This window comes from Oncorhynchus keta, chromosome 17 (genome assembly GCF_023373465.1).
Source record: "Oncorhynchus keta strain PuntledgeMale-10-30-2019 chromosome 17, Oket_V2, whole genome shotgun sequence".
NCBI classification, from domain to species: Eukaryota; Metazoa; Chordata; class Actinopteri; order Salmoniformes; family Salmonidae; genus Oncorhynchus; species Oncorhynchus keta.
Window position 1 is genome coordinate 39,784,522 of NC_068437.1, and position 24,042 is coordinate 39,808,563.

A 24,042-nucleotide genomic window follows, 5' to 3' on the forward strand; every position below is an offset into this window, starting at 1 on the left:
AAGTGCTCTCCCTAACTTCCAGGCCAATATCTTGAATTGGAATTAATCCAGGCTACTTTCTGTGGTATCCTTTAATGCCATTGTCTAACCTGTAGCCACAAAGGTCTGAATGGTCTGTGAGAGAGTTTTAATAAAAGGCTCTGTCCAGAGCTGGGCTGTCATTGCTGCCTATGTTACCTACTGTATGTTAACACAGCCTGGCAGGGAATGGCTGACCGTGCTTACATAATACCTCCTCTCTCTCTCTCTCTCTCTCTCTCTCTCTCTCCCAGTCACTCTCCAGGCAATAGAGAGAGAGCGAGAGAGAGAGAGAGAGAGAGAGAGAGAGAGAGAGAGAGAGAGAGAGAGAGAGAGAGAGAGAGAGAGAGAGAGAGAGAGAGAGAGGTAGAGAGAGGGAGAGTGAGGTAGAGAGAGGAAGAGTGAGGTAGAGAGAGATAGAGAGAGGGAGAGCGAGGCAGAGAGAGGTAGAGAGAGGGAGAGTGAGGTAGAGAGAGGGAGAGTGAGGTAGAGAGAGGGAGAGCGAGGTAGAGAGAGGGAGATTGAGGTAGAGAGAGGGAGAGCGAGCGAGAGCGAGGTAGAAAGAGGGAGAGCAAGGTAGAGGTGATGGAGAAAAAGGGAGAGAGGGAGAAGAGGGAGGAGAGAGGGGACAAGTTGGCAGTGATCAAGAATGCAATTAATATTCTGTTCAAGGACAGACACAGAGAAAAAAGCCCCACTGGGTAGAGTGGGAAGTTTGTGAAAGCAGAGAACTACTCTCTCTCTCTCTCTCTCTCTCTGTGTCATCACATGCACGATTGGCTGGCTACACTTTATCACTGATATCGCCTGAGAGTAGACTCCACTAAAACCATGCATCACAAATGAATTAGTGTTTATTCATAAACAACATAAACACATACACACATACAGGTGTGGGATCTTAATTTGACCTATATTTTGTTGACAGCAAAATAATCTTGCAGCAACAGGATTTGAACGTTTAGTCCATAATGTTGCTTGATCGGTTATTAGGCTATTAGCTGGCAAAAAGTAAGCTACGTGAAAGGTACAATACTGTTAATATAACTGTGTGTTCGTGTGGGTTTTGAGTGAATTCCTGAAGGTGTAGGAAAATTCTCAGCAACAAAATAGTGATCAAATTAAGATCCTAAATCTGTACAGGTCAAAGTGTTTCCATTATGTCATCAACCTCATGACATCTCCAGATGATGCATCCATCGCCTATATGAAAGTGAAGTGAACCATCAACTCAACATACCGCCTAACCTGACATCATGGATCAAGCATCTCAGACTAGGAAAGCTGATCTAGACTCAGGTCTTCCTCTATCCATATAATCTTATTCAGTATGATCTTAAAGGCTAAACTGATCCCAGAGATGCTATATGAATATGGAATTGTTCATCTCCATTCTAGGGCTATCATTCCAGTTTACTCCTCATCATGTCCTGAGTTGATATTAGCATTGACATGTTTATTGATGTGATTCACCTGTAATTAATTTAGGAGAATGGAACAAGACAATGACACAGTGACTCAGCATCAGTCATTAGATTGGATTAGACAGGGCATAACCCTGTTATCATTCCCCTGTCTGTCTCTGTCACTGTACACACGCCATCTGCAAATAAACCTACATGGTATCTATCCTTAGTTTATTTTGACGGATAGTTTGTCAGACATGCTCCAATAGATTTCTGTGGACAATGTGTGCTGTACTAGGAAAAGCAGTTGAAAGAGACAGGAACAGTGTATGTGTGTGTGTGTATGTGTGTGTGTGTGTGTGTGTGTGTTTGTGCTTTTGCATGCATGCTTGTGTCTGTCTGTCTGTCTGTCTGTCTGTCTGTCTGTCTGTCTGTCTGTCTGTCTGTCTGTCTGTCTGTCTGTCTGTCTGTCTGTCTGTCTGTCTGTCTGTCTGTCTGTCTAATATGTGTGTATGTGTGTGTGCAGTATTCCACCATGTTTCTCTGTGTTCCCAGTGGAGTGAGGTCACCAACATTGTCTCAGCCAACAGGACTGTGGATCCTCACGCAGCCTGCGGCGGGATGATCTGGTTGCCATGGTGACCGATTAAAGCCCTGTTTGCCATTCGGCGGGGTAGTGCCTTGAGTTGAAGCAGACGGTCAGCCTGTGATTGACCGGCTGAGAGAGGCACAAAACATAAAACTTTGGTTTAATACATAGAACACACAAACAAATACACACATATGCACATACATACAGTATACATACAGTATACATATAGTATACATATCATGCATAGCACACACACACATGCCCTAGCAAAACCACCCCAACACACAAGCAAGCACACATGACAGGATATATAGCCTGTCAAAATAAACGTCTGCTTCAACTGTATCTGCCGATTTATTTTGAATGATTGATATTGAACGAGTGACTCTTAACTGCACCGTATCACTGTAGTTATATTGGATAGTAAGAACATGGACCCCCGTACTCCATCCACTGCTTGTTTGTAGAGTGAGACAGCAAGAGCGTCTATAAATCCTACTAAGACCACTCTCCTGTCCTGTCCCAACCTTGCTCTGCCACTGCCCTGTCCTCAACATGACATGAGTGGAGGAGGAATACCAAAATGAACCGAACAGCTGCTCCTTATTCAATTAGTGTCCTGCCGCCTGTCTCTGCTTCTGCTGCTGGTTGAGTTAGACTAATGCATCCTGATCAATACCTTGTAATGGGTTCTGCATGCTGGGAACAGCATGTGCTCTGAGTCTCTCTCTGTGCTCGACCATAAGACTGCTGGGAACCAGAGATGCTATATGAGGGTGCACCGTAAAAAAAACGTTTTGTTATTGAAAAAATAAAAGTTCAGGTAGTTCAAGTCGGTTTTCTTTCATTTGGTTCCTAATAATACAACCCAGGATACTGAATGTGGGTAGAGGACACTCACCACAGAAAAACATAGAACTATGAAATAGTTATTTAGAATACAGTGATGTTTTTGGTCACAATGACCTTCATCCGACATCATGAGAACCATAAATCTTTCTCAGTTACCCTGAACTCACCTGACTACTGAACAGGACCTTTGACCCCTCCATCTAGGAGCATAACTGTAGAATGCCTCAGTTACCATGAACTCCTTGACACCCTCAGTCATTTTGTACAGGACATATATTTAGGTATGGACCGTCCAACGTGGAGACGTTACTAGGGGTCATCCAAGTCAGAACCACTTACCACAACCTTTGACCCCTCTGTCTTGAATAGGGTATATCTATTATTTCAACAGGCCAGATGTACCAATACCAGAGACCCATTAAAGGACTTAGGCCATGTGAGGATTGTGCCCAGTAAAGCCGTTCCCAGATCTTTATTGCTGTCTCAGCCCTGCCCTGCCACACCGCTTGTTTGAGGTCTACTTAGCACAGCCCTTAGAATGACTGGGACTGACTCTTTCTCTCTCCTCTCTCTCCACTCTCTTCCCCTCTCTCACTCTCTCTCTCTCTTTCTGTCTATCTGTCTGTCTCACTGTCTCTTCCTCTCTCTCGCTCTCTCTCTTTCTGTCTATCTGTCTGTCTCACTGTTTCTTCCTCTCTCTCTCTCCACTCTCTTGCCCTCTCTCGCTCTCTCTCTTTCTGGCTATCTGTCTGTCTCACTGTCTCTTCCTCTCTCTCTCTCTCTCTCTCTCTCTCTCTCTCTCTCTCTCTCTCTCTCTCTCTTCTGTCTATCTGTCTGTCTCACTGTCTCTTCTCTCTCTCTCTCTCTCTCTCTCTCTCTCTCTCTCTCTTTCTGTCTATCTGTCTGGCTCACTGTCTCTTCCTCTCTCTCTCTCTTTCTGTCTATCTGTCTGTCTCACTGTCTCTTCCTCTCTCTCTCTTTCTGTCTATCTGTCTGTCTCACTGTCTCTTCCTCTCTCTATCTCTCTCTCTCTCTCTTTCTGTCTATCTGTCTGTCTCACTGTCTCTTCCTCTCTCTCTCTCTTTCTGTCTATCTGTCTGTCTCACTGTCTCTTCCCTCTCTCTTTCTCCCCCTCTCTCTCTCTCTCTCTCTCTCTCTCTCTCTCTCTCTCTCTCTCTCTCTCTCGGCTCCTCAGGCAGACTGGAGTTGATTATAGCGTGTTGTCTCAGGTTTAGTCTGGATAGCACAGGAGGAAATGAAATGTTCACGTTACAGGTCAGCCTGGATACACGTTGCTTAATATATTGATGGGATTCTGGGCACCAGTTACAATTTCAGAGAAACTGCATCTATTATGCCCTAATTCTGAAATCCCAGTGTACATACATATCTGATGGATGACTTAAATGACATAAGGTGGAATGGAATGTCTGGTGGAATTTGTTTTAGTTTGAATAGATGATCTACTAAAACATTTGTTTAATTGTTGACTACCAGGAATTCTATCATTCATATTTGTAAGATGAGTCCCTCATGTCATAGGAGTGTTTGTTTAGCTTTAGTGATACCTTCTGTCCATAATGCTCCCATTAATTGTCATGGTCTGACCTTTGTTTCCTTTGTTTTGTCTTTATTTAGTATGGTCAGGGCGTGAGTTGGGGTGGGCAGTCTATGTGTGTGTTTTTCTTTGTTGGGGTTTTGAGTTCAGCCTAGTATGGTTCTCAGTCAGAGTCAGGTGTCGTTAGTTGTCTCTGATTGAGAATCATACTTAGGTAGCCTGGGTTTCACTCACTGTTGAGTTGTGGGTGTTTGTTTCCGTGTGAGTGTTTGTTGCCACACGGTACTGTTTCGTTCACGTTTATTGTTTTGTATTTCATAGTGTTCAGTTTATGTCTTAAAATAAACGTTGTGGACACTTACCACGCTGCGCATTGGTCCTCCGATCCTTCTCTCTACTCCTCCTCAGAAGAGGACGAAGAATGCCGTTACATTAATGATGATACGTCTATGGGCCATGCCAGAGAACTCAGTCACACCAAACTTGTCAGCCCACATTGGTTTGGAGACTGGAGAAAAACAGCAGGTTGAAGGAGGGAAGGGTCACCTTGCATCATGTACTAATCCCTATGTCTTGCTCTATTGTGCCTTCTCAGTCTAATGAGCATTAAGAGGTCACGGCCAGGATGACCCAAAACTCCTTGTCACTGATTCAGACTGTTTGGCCATTACATCTACATCAGATTTTTTATTTATTTGTTTTTTTAGTGTGTGTGTGTGTGCGTGTGTGTGCGTGTGCACCTGTGCCCCACTAAGTAACACATAGTGACTGCAGCAGTACCCTTGTTCTTCACTCTGCAGTGAACAGTCCCAGCAGCAGGCCTGTGCAGTGTGCTCTCCATGCTCAGTGGCCCGTGACAGAGCTCCTGATGACTTGCCCATGATGAGAATGCCCATTAGTATCACTGCTGTTATTATCACACCAGCCCTTTATGATGCTCCAGCCTGGTCGCCCAGAGAGGGGCATGGCCATGTACATCAGACATGACAGACAGGGAGTGCAGCCATTAACTAACAAGCTAAGCCAGGCAGTGTCTCCCTATAGTTCCTATGTGGCCTGCAAATCCCCGACAGAATACAACACTCTGGAGGCCCATTGTAGCACAGGTTCTGGGGTAACGCAGGGTCTCACAGCATATTGTCACACCGTTGCATTCCTGATCTGTCAGAGCTGGCTTAAACATGTATTAGTCAGACCTCTGTAAATACACAGTAGTGAGGATAGCCATGTTGTGTTGCTCTGAGGCAAGGCTGCATGGTATCATACTGTGTGAGGGCCTCAACGGTTGTGTGTTCATGTGTATTTGTGTGTGTGTGTGTGTGTGCGTGTGTGTGTGTTCTGTTCCGATCTGCTTTTCATTGGACAATTAGATCCCTTTGGCTGTAATGACGTTCACGCTGTAGCTTGTTTCCTCTCATAACTTTGGGGATACGTAAGGGGTTCAATCATGATCTGTTGTTTATAGAATACTAGTTGTTTTAAACAGGATACAGTACTACACTTCTGCCATTGATGAGTTGTACTGTTGTGCTGCCAAATATAGATTTCATTGGCAACTCTTTCCTAGTTTTTGTGTTTTGCTTATCCATCATCTACTGTAAACAAACATACTTCTCATTCTTCAGTTCTTTAAATAGAGCAATACAATTAGTTGAATGGGCAATCATGGAATACAGATCTTCTTTATTGGTACAATTCCTGCTTTACTTTCTGTCCTCCAGTCATTCATTTGAATGGGGATTCCTGTTCTAGTCATTCTATTTCTATGAGTAGTGGATCCAATGCGTCATAAATCATGCCACCTTACATAAAGGTGTCAGTAACCCATGCAGCGATTAGGACAGAGAGGCATCTTGGGACTAACTGCTTCTTCATGTCTCTTACAACTCAAGAGTTCTCAATAGCAGTTTCACACTTGTTGCTCACTTTGATTTAATTCATGCAGAATGCTGGGTGCTCCACCCTGATTCCTGTACTGGATGATCCAGTGGAGTGCTAAAAGAGATGTCAGGAGAGCTTCGTGTAGTGAGAGGCCTTTCCTATACACCAGTGGTTCTCAATCCTGGTCTTGGGGACACAACATTTTTGTTTTTGCCCTAACACAACACACCTGATGCAAATAATCAAAGCCTGAAGATGAGTTTATGATTTGAATCAGATGTGTAGTGCTAGGGCAAAAACAACAATGTGTACCCCTTTGGGTCCCCAGGACCAGGATTGAGAACCACTGATCTTCACGCTTCAGACTACACACACACACACACACACACACACACACACACACACACACACACACACACACACACACACACACACACACACACACACACACACACACACACACACAGACAGACCAGTGTAAAGCAAGCTTCTGTCAGATTTGTAGCAGTTAGATATTAGATTAATTAAATTCTCTTTACACAGTTAAAAATGTCTTGTAAGACTGGCGACTGGACATTCGTTCACAAAAGCAGCTCTGTAATATAGTGAATACAATGGCTTTATCATCCCCTGTTATTTTTCTCTCTAAAACACTTGATGCAATGCTTATTCAACACACAGTTTATGTGGATCATCCCTCTCCTCTGATTCTGTGATACGGCTGTTTGTTTTTCTGGCCCGTGGGAAGTCCGAGTGGCAGTCGAAGTGTGTGTGTGTGTGTGTAGGGCAGAAGGGAGTTGTAACATCCACACACACTGACATCTTTCGTTGAGAGCCTGAGTAGAATGTGAGCCCACTACCACCCACTCACACGTTAGAGAGGACATCAAAGCCCTACCGACTCCCAATAATGTAAAGCAATATGGCTGAGGAGGCAGGCCTGGCATCAAGGCTGGCTATGTCAAGGCTAGGTTTATCCACATATAATATATAAAAAGGATACTAGGCTCTCTGACAAAAAAATAATCTATCCAGATACAACCAAACGCTTTGCAGAACCTTGCAGAACCCATCTTCCTAATATTGAGTTGCACCGACGCCCTTTTGCCATCAGAACAGCCTCAGTTCATAGGGGCCTGGACTCTACAAGATGTCAAAGCGTTCCACAGGGATGCTGGCCCATGTTGACTCCAATGCTTCCCACAGTTGTGTCATGTTGGCTGGATGTCCTTTGGGTGGTGGAATATTCTTGATACACACGGGAAACTGTTAAGTGTGAAAACAGAATGGACCAAGGACTAAGTGCAGTACTGCATTAGAAGTCAAAAAGGGCTGCATAATATATAACTATGAAGTGCTAAGTTTGAGCGACCTCTGATTGGCTGTGACGGTCACTGTCCCAACAAGACCCTAGCCAGATCCAGCCAATCAGGAGACTATGTTCACTCTGGTAAACACAGATCAGAGATAACCAGACAGTTAATTAATTGTTTACTGAAAACCCTGGGAAGTTTAGCTAAACTGTATTCTAGAGTACACTGTTGTTTTGTGTATGTCTGTGTGGAGTGATCGTGACGTTGGGAAAACGGTTTTATTTGTTGTTGTGGTTATCAAGCTTGATTTCAGCCAGAGCTGATGGATCTGGCAGTGAATCACGAACATATCTCCTTGTCTGTGGAGAATAGTGTAACCACATGTTGTTGACTAAATCTAATGATTATTATTATTTGCTTCGATTCAAAGCTTCAGAAAGGAATGTCATTGGTCCATTACAGTATTCCATGTATACTGTAGGAAGCAAAAACGGTATTGAATGTGTATTTTACTATGAAGAATTGCATATGGATGCTCTGACAGTAAGTGTGTTCCTGGCAAAGACAACACAATGACCTTACCGATGTCCCAGAAACAATTCACATCTCCTCCCTGGTTTGGCAGACTGGACCAATCACAGACCATTATCTTTGCATTAGTGTCTGTGGTCTGGTTCATTCAGGGTGTATCCTGGACCGCTATCACAGTTTACATATGTCATCATTTGGAGGGACAGTGAAATAGACAGAGAGCCCCTCTTTCCCAGATGGAGTGTAAAATACTCTCAACCCTCTTTCCAAATGATTTTGTTGCTGCCATGAACAGTGGAATGAATGTTCTTTCCCAGCTTCCCAGCCACTCGCTAACTGCGCTCCAGTTGCTAGCTGCGCTTGGTCCAAGCCTCAAGATCAATTTTGTTGACTCTAAAATGGCTGAAAATGTAAAGCAGGTTGTTATCATTATGTAATCATGGCACTTATGCTGATCCAGCAGCCTGCCCTATGACGGTCGCTCGTTTTTTTTTGCCTGTATCCCTCTTCAACTGCGGCTCTGGCAAGTTTATTTTTATGATAAAAGTAAGTGTGCAGTAATCTGTTCATTCGGGAAATTAATCTGGACCACGTATTGTTAGGTATGGTTTATCAGCGAATGCAAGGACAATCAATGCTGTTTTACCCTACTGCGAACAGAGGTCTTGGTCTGTGCTAAAGAGTGTATAGACTCAATGAGTTCTGTAATAGGTGAGATCTGTCAAACGAATATTATAATATGCATTGTCAGGGTGTGTATGTGCTTGAGCGTGTGATGTATTGTTTATCATTCACAGACAGGTATCTAATGTGCATCGTTCAAGTGTTTGCATTTGCACGCAGCGTAGAATATCACACATAGCTTTGAATGAAACAACAGCAGTGCACCTGTCTGGTTTCTCAAGCGATCTATATATAGCCTCTCTCCCAGTAAGCCTGTCTAAGGCTGGTCAAGCTCCCATATATGGGACAAGTGGTATGTCTTATTGACCATGTGTTATTTCTGTACCCTGCCAGCTCGGAGCACTGGGGGTACATTTTGTGCCCAGCTCAGTAGTAGTAGACAGACAGTCAAGTCCTCCCTGTTGCCTTGGTGCATTAGCTCCAATTACCCCACCCCTCCTCAAGACTTCCCATTGTGTGTTTCTTTACAGGCGGCCCGGGAGCCCCCCCTTTGTGAGCCAGTGGGTGTGTGACGTTACCGCTGAGAGGAGGGGCCCCCTATCCCCTGTCTGGCCAATCCTCAAACTCGGCGACTAGGTCACATAAGAATCCCCCCTTTCAGGTTGCCATGGTAACGTGCACTGGACCAGGCAGCATCTTGCTGTGGTGAGAAGGGAAGACAAGAAAGGAGAGATAGAGGGAGGGAGAGAACGAGAACAAACCACAGACAGAGGAATCACCTAAAGCTCTTCAGCTGCTGCACCTCTTCCCTCTGTTGGTACTGTCACCACTCTCTCCTACACATCCAGCACACTAAATTCATATTTGCTGCATGACTGATATTGTGAGTTTATCATTACCAATGTCATACCTGGTAGATGCCTTTGAAGATTGCAGGGATAACATTGTGCATGTTTCCTTTGTTACACGTGGAATGTATGTAGAGCTGTCTACCTTACGTGAGTCATTTGTTTGCAGGAGTCAGTGAGATCTAACAGTTGTTCTGTGTCTGTAATTTACAGATCTTCAGAGGGAAAGAGATGTCGTAAAAATAAAGAAAAAAGGGGTGGTTTGGTTAGAGTGAAATTAGAGACAGTTAAATCATGTCACCTGCAGAGATCTGGATGGATCCCTCTCTGATGTTTCTTAATGACTGTTATCCTCACAGTAGGTTGTGAAACTCCTCTTTTCTATGAGCTCTCTTTATTAGCTCCTCACCCAGCAACGTTTCTCCCTCTGTCTCAAGTCAATTGGAGTCAGTCGATATCCTCGGGCCCCCTGTGGTTAGTTTAGCAAACCCCTGCAAACACAACTAGGGCAACCTGTTCCGACAGGATGTCCCCATATGTGGAATGTCCTTGGAGGGAGGATGGAGACAATTATGTTATCCTTCCCTATGGGAAGCACTACAGGCTTCTTCAAAGTCAAGCGGATGTTGTCGTGGATGAATGTATTTTTGGTCCTATGGAGTGACCTTGTCTTGTGCTGTGATGTGACAGGTGTGGTGTGGTACTTTTGTCATTATACAATCAGCATTTAACCTAAGATATGTGAGAGCAGCAATTTGAAATGTTGTGAACCCTTGCCAATCAATATGATGTTGTAGGGTTGTTTCATAACATTACATAGCAAAACATTAATGTCGTAAAAGATCATTATTGCATTATTATGCAGCGAACAAGCAATCTACACACTACGGTACAGTAATTTCATTTATTGGACAGCAGGATTTTTCATAGAAGCTGGTTTCTCCTTTCTATCATAGCTCTGTAAATAGGAACTAATGTAATCAGGAAGATCAGAGTTGTATGTTTACTTGACTTTACATTACTGAACTGGCTACTATTTTTAGCTGGACTGAGAGTCAGTTTGTGAGTTTTTGTAGACCCAGGAGCCCATGTGCCTGCCATTGTACTGTAGGCCTAACTAAACCTCTATTAGATCATCTGCATGATAAGACATTAATGGAGGCAGCAGTGTGTGGGATCAGGGCTCCAAAGTGTGATGAAATATTTTGTTGTGCGACCACAAGTTTTATTTTGAGAGCAGTGTGTGACTATGAAAAAATCTTCCAGAATATGTTGTAATGATAAGGCTTCGCGCTGTATGGTTCTTTCCGAGTTCAGATTCGATAGCGCCATGGTTGCACCATTACTACAACGAAAATGGATTGCTTCTACCCCAACCAGGTCAAAAGATCTGGAACTGACACATATTAAAGGGCTACATTTTTATCTTACTATAGCTGATCGCAGGGACTGCATTTTACATACATGTGGTGGCCCGTTCTAAAACTACTTGCACGTCATTAACCATTTGTTTACACTTTGTTCAGTTGTTACCTCATTGGCTGACAACCTGGTAACTTTACCAGTATATCCAAACATTTGGGGGCACACAAAGAAAGGAAAGGGGCTTGCTTCTTCAGGGGATAAATGATAAATAGCAATGAATGAATGACAGATCTCTTGCATGTCGTCATCGCAAGAACGTTTTTAAAGACAGTGTACAATTTCAACGTAATGCATCCCAAGAGAAATGTGTATCTGCAGACCGCAATTAGGGGCCTTTTCTGATATAGGTGTTTCTTGATATCAAGTTACACCCATTGATGCTCATCATTGGTCGTGTCTGTTTCTTTCGCATGAAAGACAACAGTTGTGAACCAACTGGAGCATTGTAGCTAAACCTAACCCTAACAGCTAATTATGCTTGTCCGAACATGTGGTCGGAGGCGCCATATGGATGGTGTGACGCAATTGCTGAGGCACGCAGAGGCCCAATTGAGCTCTTTTGCACGCCCTTCAACTTGTGTAACAATGCGGATGGCTCTGTATAGCTCTGCAGTGACATGATTGGTTGACGGTAGGGCGGGAGGTCCTGTATAAATACAAACTCACTTCCTTGACAACTTCCTTCACAACAGCTGTTCAGCGATGCCCTGAAAGGCGCTACATGGTCAATCTGACGTCTGCATTGGCGGTGCAGCAGAGAAGCCCAGTAGGAAATTGGTACTTTTACACAATGTAGAAACCTAATATTCCACAAATAACGTTGTTATTTCAATGACAGGTATTCATATCAACATTTTAACTTGTATAATAAACGTATACAGTGTTAGCTTAGTACATAATAGTTTCTAGGGTACAAAATAAGCTAGAATTCATATAGGCTGTATCTCTATCAATTTTAAAAATCGTATTTTCTGATCATCTTAAATTTCATTTGGTACTCTTTAACTTTGTGAAGTTGCAAGCACCAGTGCTACCAATGAAAATGTTTAATGTAGAGCCCTGTGTGTGATATCATTTTGCTTTTGTAAGAGGCATTTTTCTTCATGCTTTTTCCTGTGGATTTGACATTTTTTTGACTTTGTTTTCTATTTTTAGTGCTTTACTTGTGAGGTGACAGTTTTATCACTTTGGGTGGTGGTTGTCAGATACCATAGGCATTTAGTGTATTATAACATAGTTACCTGGTCATATATCTTTTCTCTCTTACTAGATAAAGGCAGACACTGTCCTGTCACCTCCTATCATTGGACACAGTGGACAGCCAAGCTGACTTCAATGTACAGGACAGATAAAGGTTCTCTATCTCTGCCACTGAAATTGATACAGCACGAACTTCAACTTGAAATGTTGACTCAACGCTACGTGGCATGTGTGTGAGAGGCTAATTTGTAATTACCTTGCCACCAACCCGGTGGCTTTCTTATGGTATTGACATTGTTATCTATTATATCAGTGGACAGCTGATGTAAGAAATGTGTTAAGCTGAAAATATGGCCCTGGCTTTAAATTCTTATAACCAATTACAAATTAGCCTCTCACACACATGCCACGTAGCATTGAGTCAACATTTCAAGTGTCTGCCTTTCTGGGACATAGATAGAGAGCAGTCAGAGTCTCTAATGTGCAGAAAGCTGATAGTGGGTTTGTGTGTATGTTTGAATTTGTGTGTGTGTGTATTCATGTGTGTGTGTGTTACAGGGTCGCCTCCTGCCAGCATAATAATACACTCCGGTTTGCACACAATCCCCCTGAATACTCATGTTAGAACAGATAAGGGCCTATTTTTGACACATTTATCTGGTCTTTATCTCAACAAGTCACATCGTAGAGCGGTTGCTGTGTTCTGATCCTCCCTGTCCTTTGTGAACATTTGTACATTTGCAACCAAAGTCACTGATACAGAAGTGTTTCTTATTAAGGGGCAGCCAGCATGAATGTTTATTTTGATTGCCTATTTTCTGCATAAGTCCCATCAGGTAGCCTGATTTCAAATCAAATTAAATTCTATTGGTCGCAGACACATATTTTTACAGATGTTATCAAAGATTTTTAGAACCAACCCAAGATAGACCACAGCCTGTCGTTTCCAATGGGAGCAGATTATTCATAGTGGGCAGAACAAGCAAGGATGTAGGCAGAACTAAGCAGGACCTAGCGAGAGCCTATTGGCGCGTTCTAGTAAATATTTGCATATTTCTGTTAGGAAACGCCTACTCTGTGAAGTGCGCATGTGCAATAACTACATTTGCCATTGCACTCCTTCTAAACAATGGCATTTTTTGAAACTGGCAAAGTGTAAAGTCTATAAAACTTAGTCCACTATGTTCATAACATAGTCTGGTTTTGGAAACAGAAAACTCTATTGAGATCGAATGTTTCATCAATCAGAAAATTAGCAGAATGTCGGCCAAAATTCATCTCGCTCCATCTTCTCCTGCTGCTGGCCACTGGGCTTCCTCTCACCACCATATTTGGTAGTGAGTGGAAATGCCACCCGGATTATAGATCCAACAAAACAGTGCAGTATACCTAACAATACACACAAATCAAAACAATTTTAAGAAAGAAATAAAGAAATATCAGAACAAGCAATGTTATATATATACACCCTTTACCCTTATATATATATATGCAGTACCAGTCAATAGTTTGGACACACCTACTCATTCAAGGGTTTTTCTTTATTGCTCCATTGCTCGTGTAGCGATTTCCACCGGTCTAATGTCCATTGCTCATATTTCTGGGCCCAAGCAAGTCTCTTCTTCTTATTGGTGTCCTTTAGTAGTGGTTTCTTTGCAATTTGACCATGAAGGCCTGATGCAGTTAACTCTAATGAGCTTGTCCTCTGCAGTAGAGGTAACGCTGGGTCTTCCTTTCTTGTCGCGGCCCTCATGAGAGCCAGTTTCATCATAGCACTTGATGGTTTTTGCAACTGCAGTTGAAGAAACTTTCAAAATTCTTGAAATGTTCCTTATTGACTGACATTCATGTAATGTAATGTAATGATGTACTGTCGTTTCTCTTTGCTTATTTGAGCTGTTCTTGCCATAATATGGACTTGGTCTTTTACCAAATAGGGCTATCTATTGTATACCACCCCTACCTTGTCACAACACAACTGATTGGCTCAAACGCATTAAGAAGAACATAAATTCCACAAATGACCTTTTAACAAGGCACACCTATTAATTGAAATGCATTCCAGGTGACTACCTCATGAAACTGTTTGAGAGAATGCCACAAGTGTGCAAAGCTGTCATCAAGGCAAAGGGTGGCTACTTTGAAGAATATATTATTATATTAAATATATTTAGATTTGTTTAGCACTCTTTTGCTTACTACATGATTCCATATGTGTTATTTCATAGTTTCGATGTCTTCACTATTATTCTACAATGTAGAAAAATTCTGGAATGAGTAGGTGTGTCCAAACGTTTGACTAGTACTGTATATGTGTGTGTGTACATAATAGTGTGTATAGACAGTTTATGAATAGGAAAGGTGTGTACAGCAGAGGTTATGCATGAGCCTACAGTATATACATATGAAGTGGGTAAAACAGTATGTAAACATTGTTAAAGTGACAAGTGTTCACTGACTATGTACTGTATATACGGCAGCAGCCTTTAAAGTTCAAGGCATGGTACTGGGCGGTGGCCGGCTAGTGGTGACGATTTAACAGTGATGGCCTGGAGATATATATATATATATATATATATATATATATATATATAAGCTGTTTTTCACTCTTTTGGTTCTAGCTTTGATTCACCTGTTCTGTCTCTGCCTTCTAGAAGGTGATGATCTTCTTGGCCTTCCTGTGACACTGGGTGTTGTAGATGTCCTGGAGGGCAGGCAGTGTGCCCCCAGTGATGCGTTGGGCTGACCGCACCATCCTCTGGACATGCGGTTGCAGATGGTACAATTGCCTCACCAGGCGGTGATATAGCCAGACAGGATGTTCTTAATGGTGCACCTGTAGAGGTTTGTGAGGGTCTTGGCGACCAAGCCGAATTCCTTCAGCCTCTTATTATTGTCACCTTGTCTAGCATCAGCATGTCATTGTCCTTTCCCTTAGTAGCTGGCTATTTTACCTAGATAGTTTGTCTGTATGCATTGCTATGTAGGCTACGTGCGTCATTTTTAAATTGATGTAGTTCTGTCCTTGAGCTCTTCTTGTCTATTAATGTTCTCTGTTATGACATGTTTCATGTTTTGTGTGGACCCCAGGAAGAGTAGCTGCTGCTTTCACAATAGCTAATGGGCATCCTAATAAATTACCAAAATACCAATGCCAACAGTCACAACACTTTAATGTTATTAGTACAAGAGGCAATGTAAGTTTATGGTGGTCGCATGGAGGTCAGTTGTTCTGATAATCTTTAGGGTAATGACCCTCTGATGTGTTTGTTCTGGCAGGGCAAGGCAGGATCCTTGACAACATATTTCATTTGCTGGATGCTTGATGCAGAATGTAACAGTGAAAATGTTGACTTTTGTCGGTAAAGTCTCTCTCTGCTCTGGGCATTTTCATGTGATATCTTGCCATACTATGAATAAAAGTATGAAAGTGATCAAGTGGAAAACCTATCATGTTCTCAAAATGTAATCTCGTTTTGATGAAAGGTATTGCATTCGCTCAGCCTTTTCTCATCTACAGTTTAAACTTTACAGTTTGACAAGCTCGCCCTGCCCACATACGTTAGACTCTAGACTAGGTGACAATAACAATTTGTTGGAGCACCTACGTGCACACACACACACACACACACACGCACGCACGCACCACACACACACACACACACACACACACACACACACACACACACACACACACACACACACACACACACACACACACACACACACACACACACACACACACACACACACACACACACACACACACACACACACAGGAATACCTAGGATAGGATAAGTAATAGGATAAGGATAAGTAATCCTTCTCACTCCCCCCCCCTAAAAGATTTAGATGCACTATTGTAAAGTGGCTGTTCCACTGGATGTCATAAGGTAATGCACCAATTTGTAAGTCGCTCTGGATAAGAGCGTCTGCTAAATGACTTAAATGTAAATGTAAATGTACACACACACACACACACACACACACACACACACACACACACACACACACACACACACACACACACACACACACACACACACACACACACACACACACACACACACACACACACACACACACACACACACACACGCATATAGTAGGGCTACATCGCAGGTATCGCTGTCTCGACGTACCTTATATCACGTACCTTATATCACACAGATTTGAGGAAAAAAATACACAAGACTTTGCTGCCCCTACCGATGTTTTTGGTCTATTGACAGCCTCACACTCCAGCTTCACGTTCGATGAAACCAATCAGATTAAACTGAGTTAAAGCATGTCTCACTTTGAACAGTTGAGGGGGGTTTCTCAATGCAGTTCTCTGAACATTTAGAGTTGTATTACAACATGTAAACACTTTTCTTTGATTAAAGCAATCTAGTTTTTATATATAGTGGTTTAATTCCTGTCATTCGCATATTTGCGAAAAATGTTGTCTATGAAAGCTTCTATTATCGAAGGTTTATGTCCCCCCTCTACAACATCGTGATGCGCTCTCCCGCACCCTCTGTCCGTTTTCAAGTTGCGCCTTCTCGCAGTATAGTTGAATGTACCAAATAAACTATAGATTACACACACATACATTACCAGGCGGAATGTAGAAACGGCAATAATAACCGAAATGGGATAAATCTTCCGGATGTACGACAGGATTGTTTTTTACATGGCACAAACATATGGACCAAAGCTAAGAAGAGGTGCATTCGCGGATCGTTTGTAAGAGTGTCCATTTTCTAAGATTCAAGCTAGGTAAGTGGGTTACTACTGCACATTTCAGAATGCCACGCGTTGGTGATTTTATTTTTGTAATTAACTCGCTCACATACGTAACCTTCTTTTCGAAGTGCTTCTCCTCTATATTGATGTGCATTCGGCTCCAAAATATAATTTTCACTCGTTGATTACATTGGCAGTTGAATATGCGTGTTGGTTTGCAACATTGTAACACATGAATGAGTTAAATTGTATACATTTTGATTCATTATGCATGCATGCAAAATGACGTTTCACAGACTGCAAGTTATTAACATTTCACCCAGGTTGTTACATTGTCTCATTTTGCATGAAGCATTCTTTGTTACAGAAGAGATTAGGTCGCCCTTTCATTACATTGGGCATGAGAATGATTGGTCCCATGTTTTCTCATATTGCTAACTGGTAGACATTATAAAGTGGAGATTCAGATATGTATATGCTATAAGTGGGCTAATGACCGTGACATCTGTCCTCCAGTAGCGGTGCGTGGGTAAAATCACCGGGATAGCCAACTCCAAATAAAAGCTACATTACAACCTATGGGTTGTGATAATTGCATTGCTTGTTCTATAACCTGTTAGTTAATATGCCTTGACACCGTGATATATAGGCAGTGGTGGTTCTAGCTTGTATGGCTCCCTGGGCGACCCCCCCCCTTCAGCCCCCCTCCCCTCCAACCAACAAAAACAAACACCATTCTGCAATAACTGTACATTTTATTCAGACACTTGGAACAACACAAATAAATAATCATAACATTTAAAACTATAGAAATTAGAGTTCGACCAATTTAATCGGCATGGCCGATTTCTAATTAGGGCCAATTTCAAGTTTTCATAACAATCTCGGTATTCAGCATTTTTGGACACTGATTATGGCCGATTACATTGCATTCCACAAACTGCATGGTAGGCTGACCAACTGTTACGCGAGTGGATCAAGGAGCCAAGGTAAGTTGCTAGCTAGCATTAAACTTTAAAAAACTATCAATCTTCACATAATCACTGGTAATCAACACATTGTTGATGATATTACTAGGTTAACTAGCTTGTCCTGCATTGCATATAATCAATGCGGTGCATGTTAATCTGTCATCGAATCACAGCCTACTTGCCAAATGGGGGATGATTGAGCAAAAAAAAAAGCACAAATGTACCTAACCATAAACATCAATGACTTTCTTCAAATATACTTCGGTGTATTGATTTTTTAAAACCTGCATATTTAGTTAAAATAAATTATTGTTAGCAGGCAATATTAACTTCATTGCACGCAGAGTCAGAGTACATGCAACAGTTGGCTGCCTGGCTCGTTGCAAACTAATTTGCCAGAATTGTACATAATTATGACAATACATTGAAGGTTGTGCAATGTAAGAGCAATATTTAGACTTAGGGTTGCCACCCGTTCAATAAAATACGGAACGGTTCCGTATTTCACTGAAAGAATAAACGTTTTGTTTTCTAAATGATAGTTTCTGGATTTGACCATATTAATGACCTAAGGCTTGTATTTCTGTGTTTATTATGATTAAGTCTATGACTTGATAGAGCAGTCTGACTGAGCGGTGGTAGGCGGCAGCAGGCTTGTAAGCATTCATTCAAACAGCACCTTCCTGCGTTTGCCAGCAGCTCTTAGCAATGCTTGAAGCACAGCGCTGTTTATGACTTCAAGCCTATCAACTCCCGAGATTAGGCTGGAAATACTAAAGTGCCTATTAGAACATCCAATAGTCAAAGTTATATGAAATACAAATGGTATAGAGAGAAATAGTCGACACGTCATAATTCCTATAATAACTACAACCTAAAACTTCTTAACTGGAAATATTGAACCACCAGATTTCATATGTTCTGAGCAAGGAACTTAAACTTGAGTTTTTTTTACATGGCACATATTGCACTTTTACTTTCTTCTCCAACACTGTGTTTTTGCATTATTTAAACCAAATTGTGTATGTTTCATTAAATAGATTGTATTTATGTATTATATTAAGTTAAAACAAGTGTTCATTGTTCATTCAGCAGTTGTTGATGACACTTATCCCGATGGGGGATTGCAGTCATAACAGGCATAACAGGTTAACTGACTTGCCTAGTTAAATAAAAATTAAATAAAGGTGTGTACATTTTCTTTGTGAATTCTTAATTAGGGCCAATTTCAAGTTTTCATAACAATCGGAAATCGGTAATTTTGGATGCTGATTTTTACTGATTGTTATGAAAACTTGAAATCGGCCCTAATTAATCGCCCATTCCGATTTAATCGGTTGACCTCTAGTCTGTAGGCACTAGGACAAGGGGCCTGCCTGCTCTGCTTGGAAAAGAGGGGGGAGGAGCAGCGAACAGAGAGGAGGAAAAAATACAAGGAAATTAAGATAGCAGTGGCAGCTGTACAAATAACTCATCCAAAGGGCTTTGCCTTCTTAAACACGGCATAACGCAACAGCATATGATGCACTGTCACCTTATTAATTCAGCCACTTACTTCGATAGCAAGTTTAACTAGGGGCTGTGTTGATGCATAATTCTGTGTTTTCACGCAGGGAAAAAAAGATTAAATGCATAAGAAATATCTTGCTGCGTTTTGTAATCAAAGATCTAAAATGCATCTTATTATAATTTATACTCTGCATTAGACTAATTTTGTGCTTCAGTTGCACTTCTAAACCGGATGAGAATTCACAAATGGGCATTCTATCAGCAGACAGCGCTGACTGATGTGTAGCTACTTTTCTCCAGTAGGCTACTTTTCTTAGTGTAGCCAGCCTATTTTTCTCTGCTGGAGAACAAAGTACGCTTCATAATGTGAGCAGTTTAATTTATTTCATTTATTTTACTAGGCAAGTCAGTTAAGAACACATTCTTATTTTCAATGACAGCCTGGGAACAGTGGGTTAACTGCCTGTTCAGGGGCAGAATGACAGATTTGTACCTTGTCAGCTCGGGGGTTTGAACTCGCAACCTTCCGGTTACTAGTCCAACGCTCTAACCACTAGCCTACCCTGCCACCCCTATATTTAGCAGTGAAATAAGAACGCAGTCTGCTTTCTCCTAATGCATTGCACAAGTTGACTGCAGGTATTTACTTAAAATAGCTACAAATATAAAAATGTATTGAAAGACTTCAAATAAATAGTTTCAACGCTTGACAGTATTGAAAATCCATCCGTGGTTATTTCCAAATGCGGTATACCGCCTAACCTCGCTCTCGCTCTCTCTCTCTTTCTCTTCTTGTCCCCCCCCCATGCCACTTCACACAGGGGTCGTGTTCATTAGGGGAAATGGACTAAAACACCTATTGCAAAATGTTTTGCGACCGTGCACCTTCTGACCTCTGTGGCCACAGAAAGTGACTGCGTGGGATACAGAAGTAAACACCAGGGAGATGAAAGGAAGTTTTTAAAGTCAACTCCTGCAGTGGAGGAAGTGAACAGCTGGAAGTGACTGTCAAATTTTCCCTGAAAAGCATGGTGACTTGACTCCTCAGAAAAACCATCCCTGTAGGCTACTGACTGTTTCAAACACACTCCCTAACTGACACAATGGACTTCACATGGAAACTTTGTCTTGTTTGTTTGGTTTGCCTTAAAAGGAGATTTCTTCTTAAGTCTGATGCTCATGTCTGTGCCGGTAACTGTTGTGTTTGATGTTATGTTTTGGAACGGCTACCTCAGGAATTTATTGAGCAAGCCGCCATCTTTCATTTTTAAATCGGCCACGTGTTCCACATGAAGTCAGTCAAGAACGTTTTTTTGTTGTGTTGAGTCAAGTCTCCTTTTCACTCATGAAAAAAGGACACGCCTTGTTCAAGCAGCCTACCATGCAGTTAATTTGGCAGTCAAAGTAATAATTGATAATGTCAAGAAACACTGAGGTATTCTTATCCAGTACCAGACTAGTATCAATGAATGATATTATTGTTACATTTTTAAAAATGTTATGAAAATGTGTGCATTCCCATTGAGAGCAGTACATATTGTCAGTTGTTCTGGACATGGGTGATTTTGTGGGAAAGTCAACCGGAGCGTGCCTAAAAAGTTTAATTTCCAAATGAAAACACGTTCATAATTATCCTAAAGGTCTAAACAGTGTGGTCAGGAAAAGATTCAGACTCCTTCCATTTATCCACATTTTGTTACGTTACAGCCTTATTCTAAAATGGATGAAATAAAAACATTTCCTCAACAATCTGCACACAATACCCCATAATACCAAAGCGAAAACATTTTTTTTGGAAACGTTTTAAAAACACATTTACATAAGTATTCAGACCCTTTGCAATGAGACCTGAAATTGACCTCCGCTTTCCATTGACCATCCTTGATGTTTTTAAAACTTGATTGTAGACATGTGGTAATTTCAATTGATTGGACATGATTTGGAAATATGGTAAATATATCCAATGCAAACAAAATCTATATTTAAATGGTATTAATATTAATTTGCATATATTCCCGTTAATTCGCATATATTCCTGTTAATTCCCACGGAAAGTTTCCACCTGAATTTTCCCCAAAATGTGCAACCCTAGTCTGAATACATATGTAAATAATGTATTTCACTTTGTACATTTTTTAATACATTTGCACAAAATTACTAAAAACCTGTTTTTGCTTTGTCATAATGGGGTATTTATTGTATGTAGATTGAGGGAATCAATTTTAGAATAAGGCTGTAATGTGACAAAATGTAGAAAAAGGGAAGGGGTCTGATTTTGCTTTCTGAATGCACAGTAGGTCAATAGTTATTTGGGTCTAAGGAGTGTCCACATTTATGATAAAGGATCACTCGGGCACATTTCCATACAAAAGCTCTTTTATTTCACCAGATGTTAATGGGCTATTGAATAGATCAAATCTATCTAATATGTAACCCTGGATTTTTAACTCTGTTCTTTTTAACTTTCTGTTCTTCTGAAGGTCATTGTCACATATTTAACTTTTAGGTCTATGGGGGCAACTCTATCAAAATAGAACAGACCTATGGGACATTTTACAATAAAGCTGTTATCCTCCTACCTTCCTGCCAACTTAACCAAATATCAAAGTATGCCATCAAAGATTAATGAGCTGGATTTAGAAATGTGATTATTTCAAGAATGTGGTGAAAGTGTTGTCAGAAAAAGGCATTATTTATTGTCTGACTAAAGCATGAAATCTAACGGTCAATTGCTAAATCTTAGGGCATAATATGCCGTGTCACAACCTTTTGCTTTGTTGATTTGGCGTTCACAGGTCTTTCTCTGAGGGTCAGGAATGGGTCAGAGTGACACGCATTCCATAGTCAGATGATGCGTTTACATTTAGCCAGTTAAGGGACCCTTGAACTTTTCCAGTGGAGATGCAGTGTTTTTGTTTGTTGAACTGTATGAAAACCAGACTTACAGGTAATGTGGGATTTTAACATTTTTAAGACCAGATACTGTAGCTTGTTTGTTTTAACGGTTCATCCCAAAAGCATGATACTTTTATGTACTCTATGAGTGCTTGCAAAATTGCACATAATTGGTTTGAGTGAACCCAATTTTCATTGTGTTCATTGTGCATTTCATAACCTCTTTGGATGACCAAGTGTGTGTGCAATTAGTTTATTTTTATTTGATTGCATGATGTTTTTCTCATCAAATATTTCATTCACAAAAATATTGCACTCAAGTCCAATATAGCATTGGAAGCTTGGAACTTCAGACAAACAAAAGTGTAATGGTTCCGCACTCAAACAGATGTTGCATAAAACTTACTTAATTTTGTCTTTTTTTATTTTTATATCTTCACTCCATCAGGGATAGCATACACAGAATTTTTGGCTTTACAGCCGCCTTCTGTGTGTTGGTAAAATGTTATTTTAATTCAAAACAGCAGTTTTGAAGGGACCAATGAGCAGCAGGTGCTTCTAATCAGGGTTGTGGCTTTTCTGGTCTCCCTGTATACAAGTTAGTCACAAAGAAATACAGAATTGTATGGGAGCTGGCACAAAGGGCAATTCATGAATCAATTGCCTTAGGTGTCCTCACTTGGATACGTTATATCAATTCATTAGAGTTCTGTATTACTATCCAGGTCTGTACCCAAACAATTGGAGCTTCTACTTTTAAAAATGCACCTTTCCAGAAACAAGTCTCTCACCGTTGCCACCTGCTATAGACCACCCTCTGCCCCCAGCTGTACACCATGTGAACTGATTGCCCCCCATCTATCTTCAGAGCTAGTGCTGCTAGGTGACCTAAACTGGGACATGCTTAACACCCGGCCATCCTACAATCTAAGTTTAATGCCCTCAATCTCTCAGAAATTATCATCAAACCCACCAGGTACAACCCCAAATCCTTAAACACGGGCACCCTCATAGATATAATCCTAACCACCCTCCAAATACACCTCTGTTGTTTTCAACCAAGATCTCAGCGATCACTGCCTTATTACCTTTATCCGTAACGGTCTGCAGTCAAACGACCACCCCTCATCACTAAACGCTCCCTAAAACACTTCAGTAAGCAGGCCTTCCTAATCAACCTGGCCCGGGGTATCCTGGAAGGATATTGACTTCATCCCGTCAGTAGAGGATGCCTGGTCATTCTTTAAAAGTTCCTTCCTCACCATCTTAAATAAGCATGCCCCTTTCAAAACATTTAGAACCAGGAACAGATATAGCCCTTGGTTCTCTCCAGACCTGACTACCCTTAACCTGCACAAAAACACCCTGTGGCATTCTGCATTAGCATCGAATAGCCCCCGTGATATGCAACTTTTCAGGGAAGTCAGGAACAAATATACACAGGCAGTTAGGAAAGCTATCTTTTTCAAGCAGAAATTTGCATCTTGTAGCACAAACTCAAACAAGTTCTAGGACACTGTAAAGTCCATGGAGAATAAGAGCACCTCCTCCCAGCTTCCCACTGCACTGAGGCTAAGAAACACTGTCACCACTGATAAATCCACTATAATTGAGAATATCAATAAGCATTTTTCTACGGCTGGCCATGCTTTCCACCTGGCTACCCCTACCCCGGTCAACAGCCCTGCAT

The 24,042-nt window shown here is 41.4% G+C and overlaps 1 protein-coding gene across 16 annotated transcripts in view; it reads left to right on the forward strand.

The window, feature by feature from the left end:
• LOC118372023 (protein-methionine sulfoxide oxidase mical3a-like) overlaps positions 1–24,042 on the forward strand; it is a 147,755-nt gene that overhangs the window by 19,810 nt on the left and 103,903 nt on the right. For 9 of the 16 annotated variants that reach the window (XM_052466028.1, XM_052466030.1, XM_052466031.1 and 6 more), the window contains exon 1: positions 16,743–17,010. The gene's annotated coding sequence lies outside the window, so the exon portion shown is untranslated. Of the gene's footprint in view, positions 1–9,305; positions 9,593–16,742; positions 17,011–24,042 lie in introns of those variants that run through there. The other 7 variants (XM_035757739.2, XM_035757740.2, XM_035757743.2 and 4 more) reach the window with 3 other exon arrangements.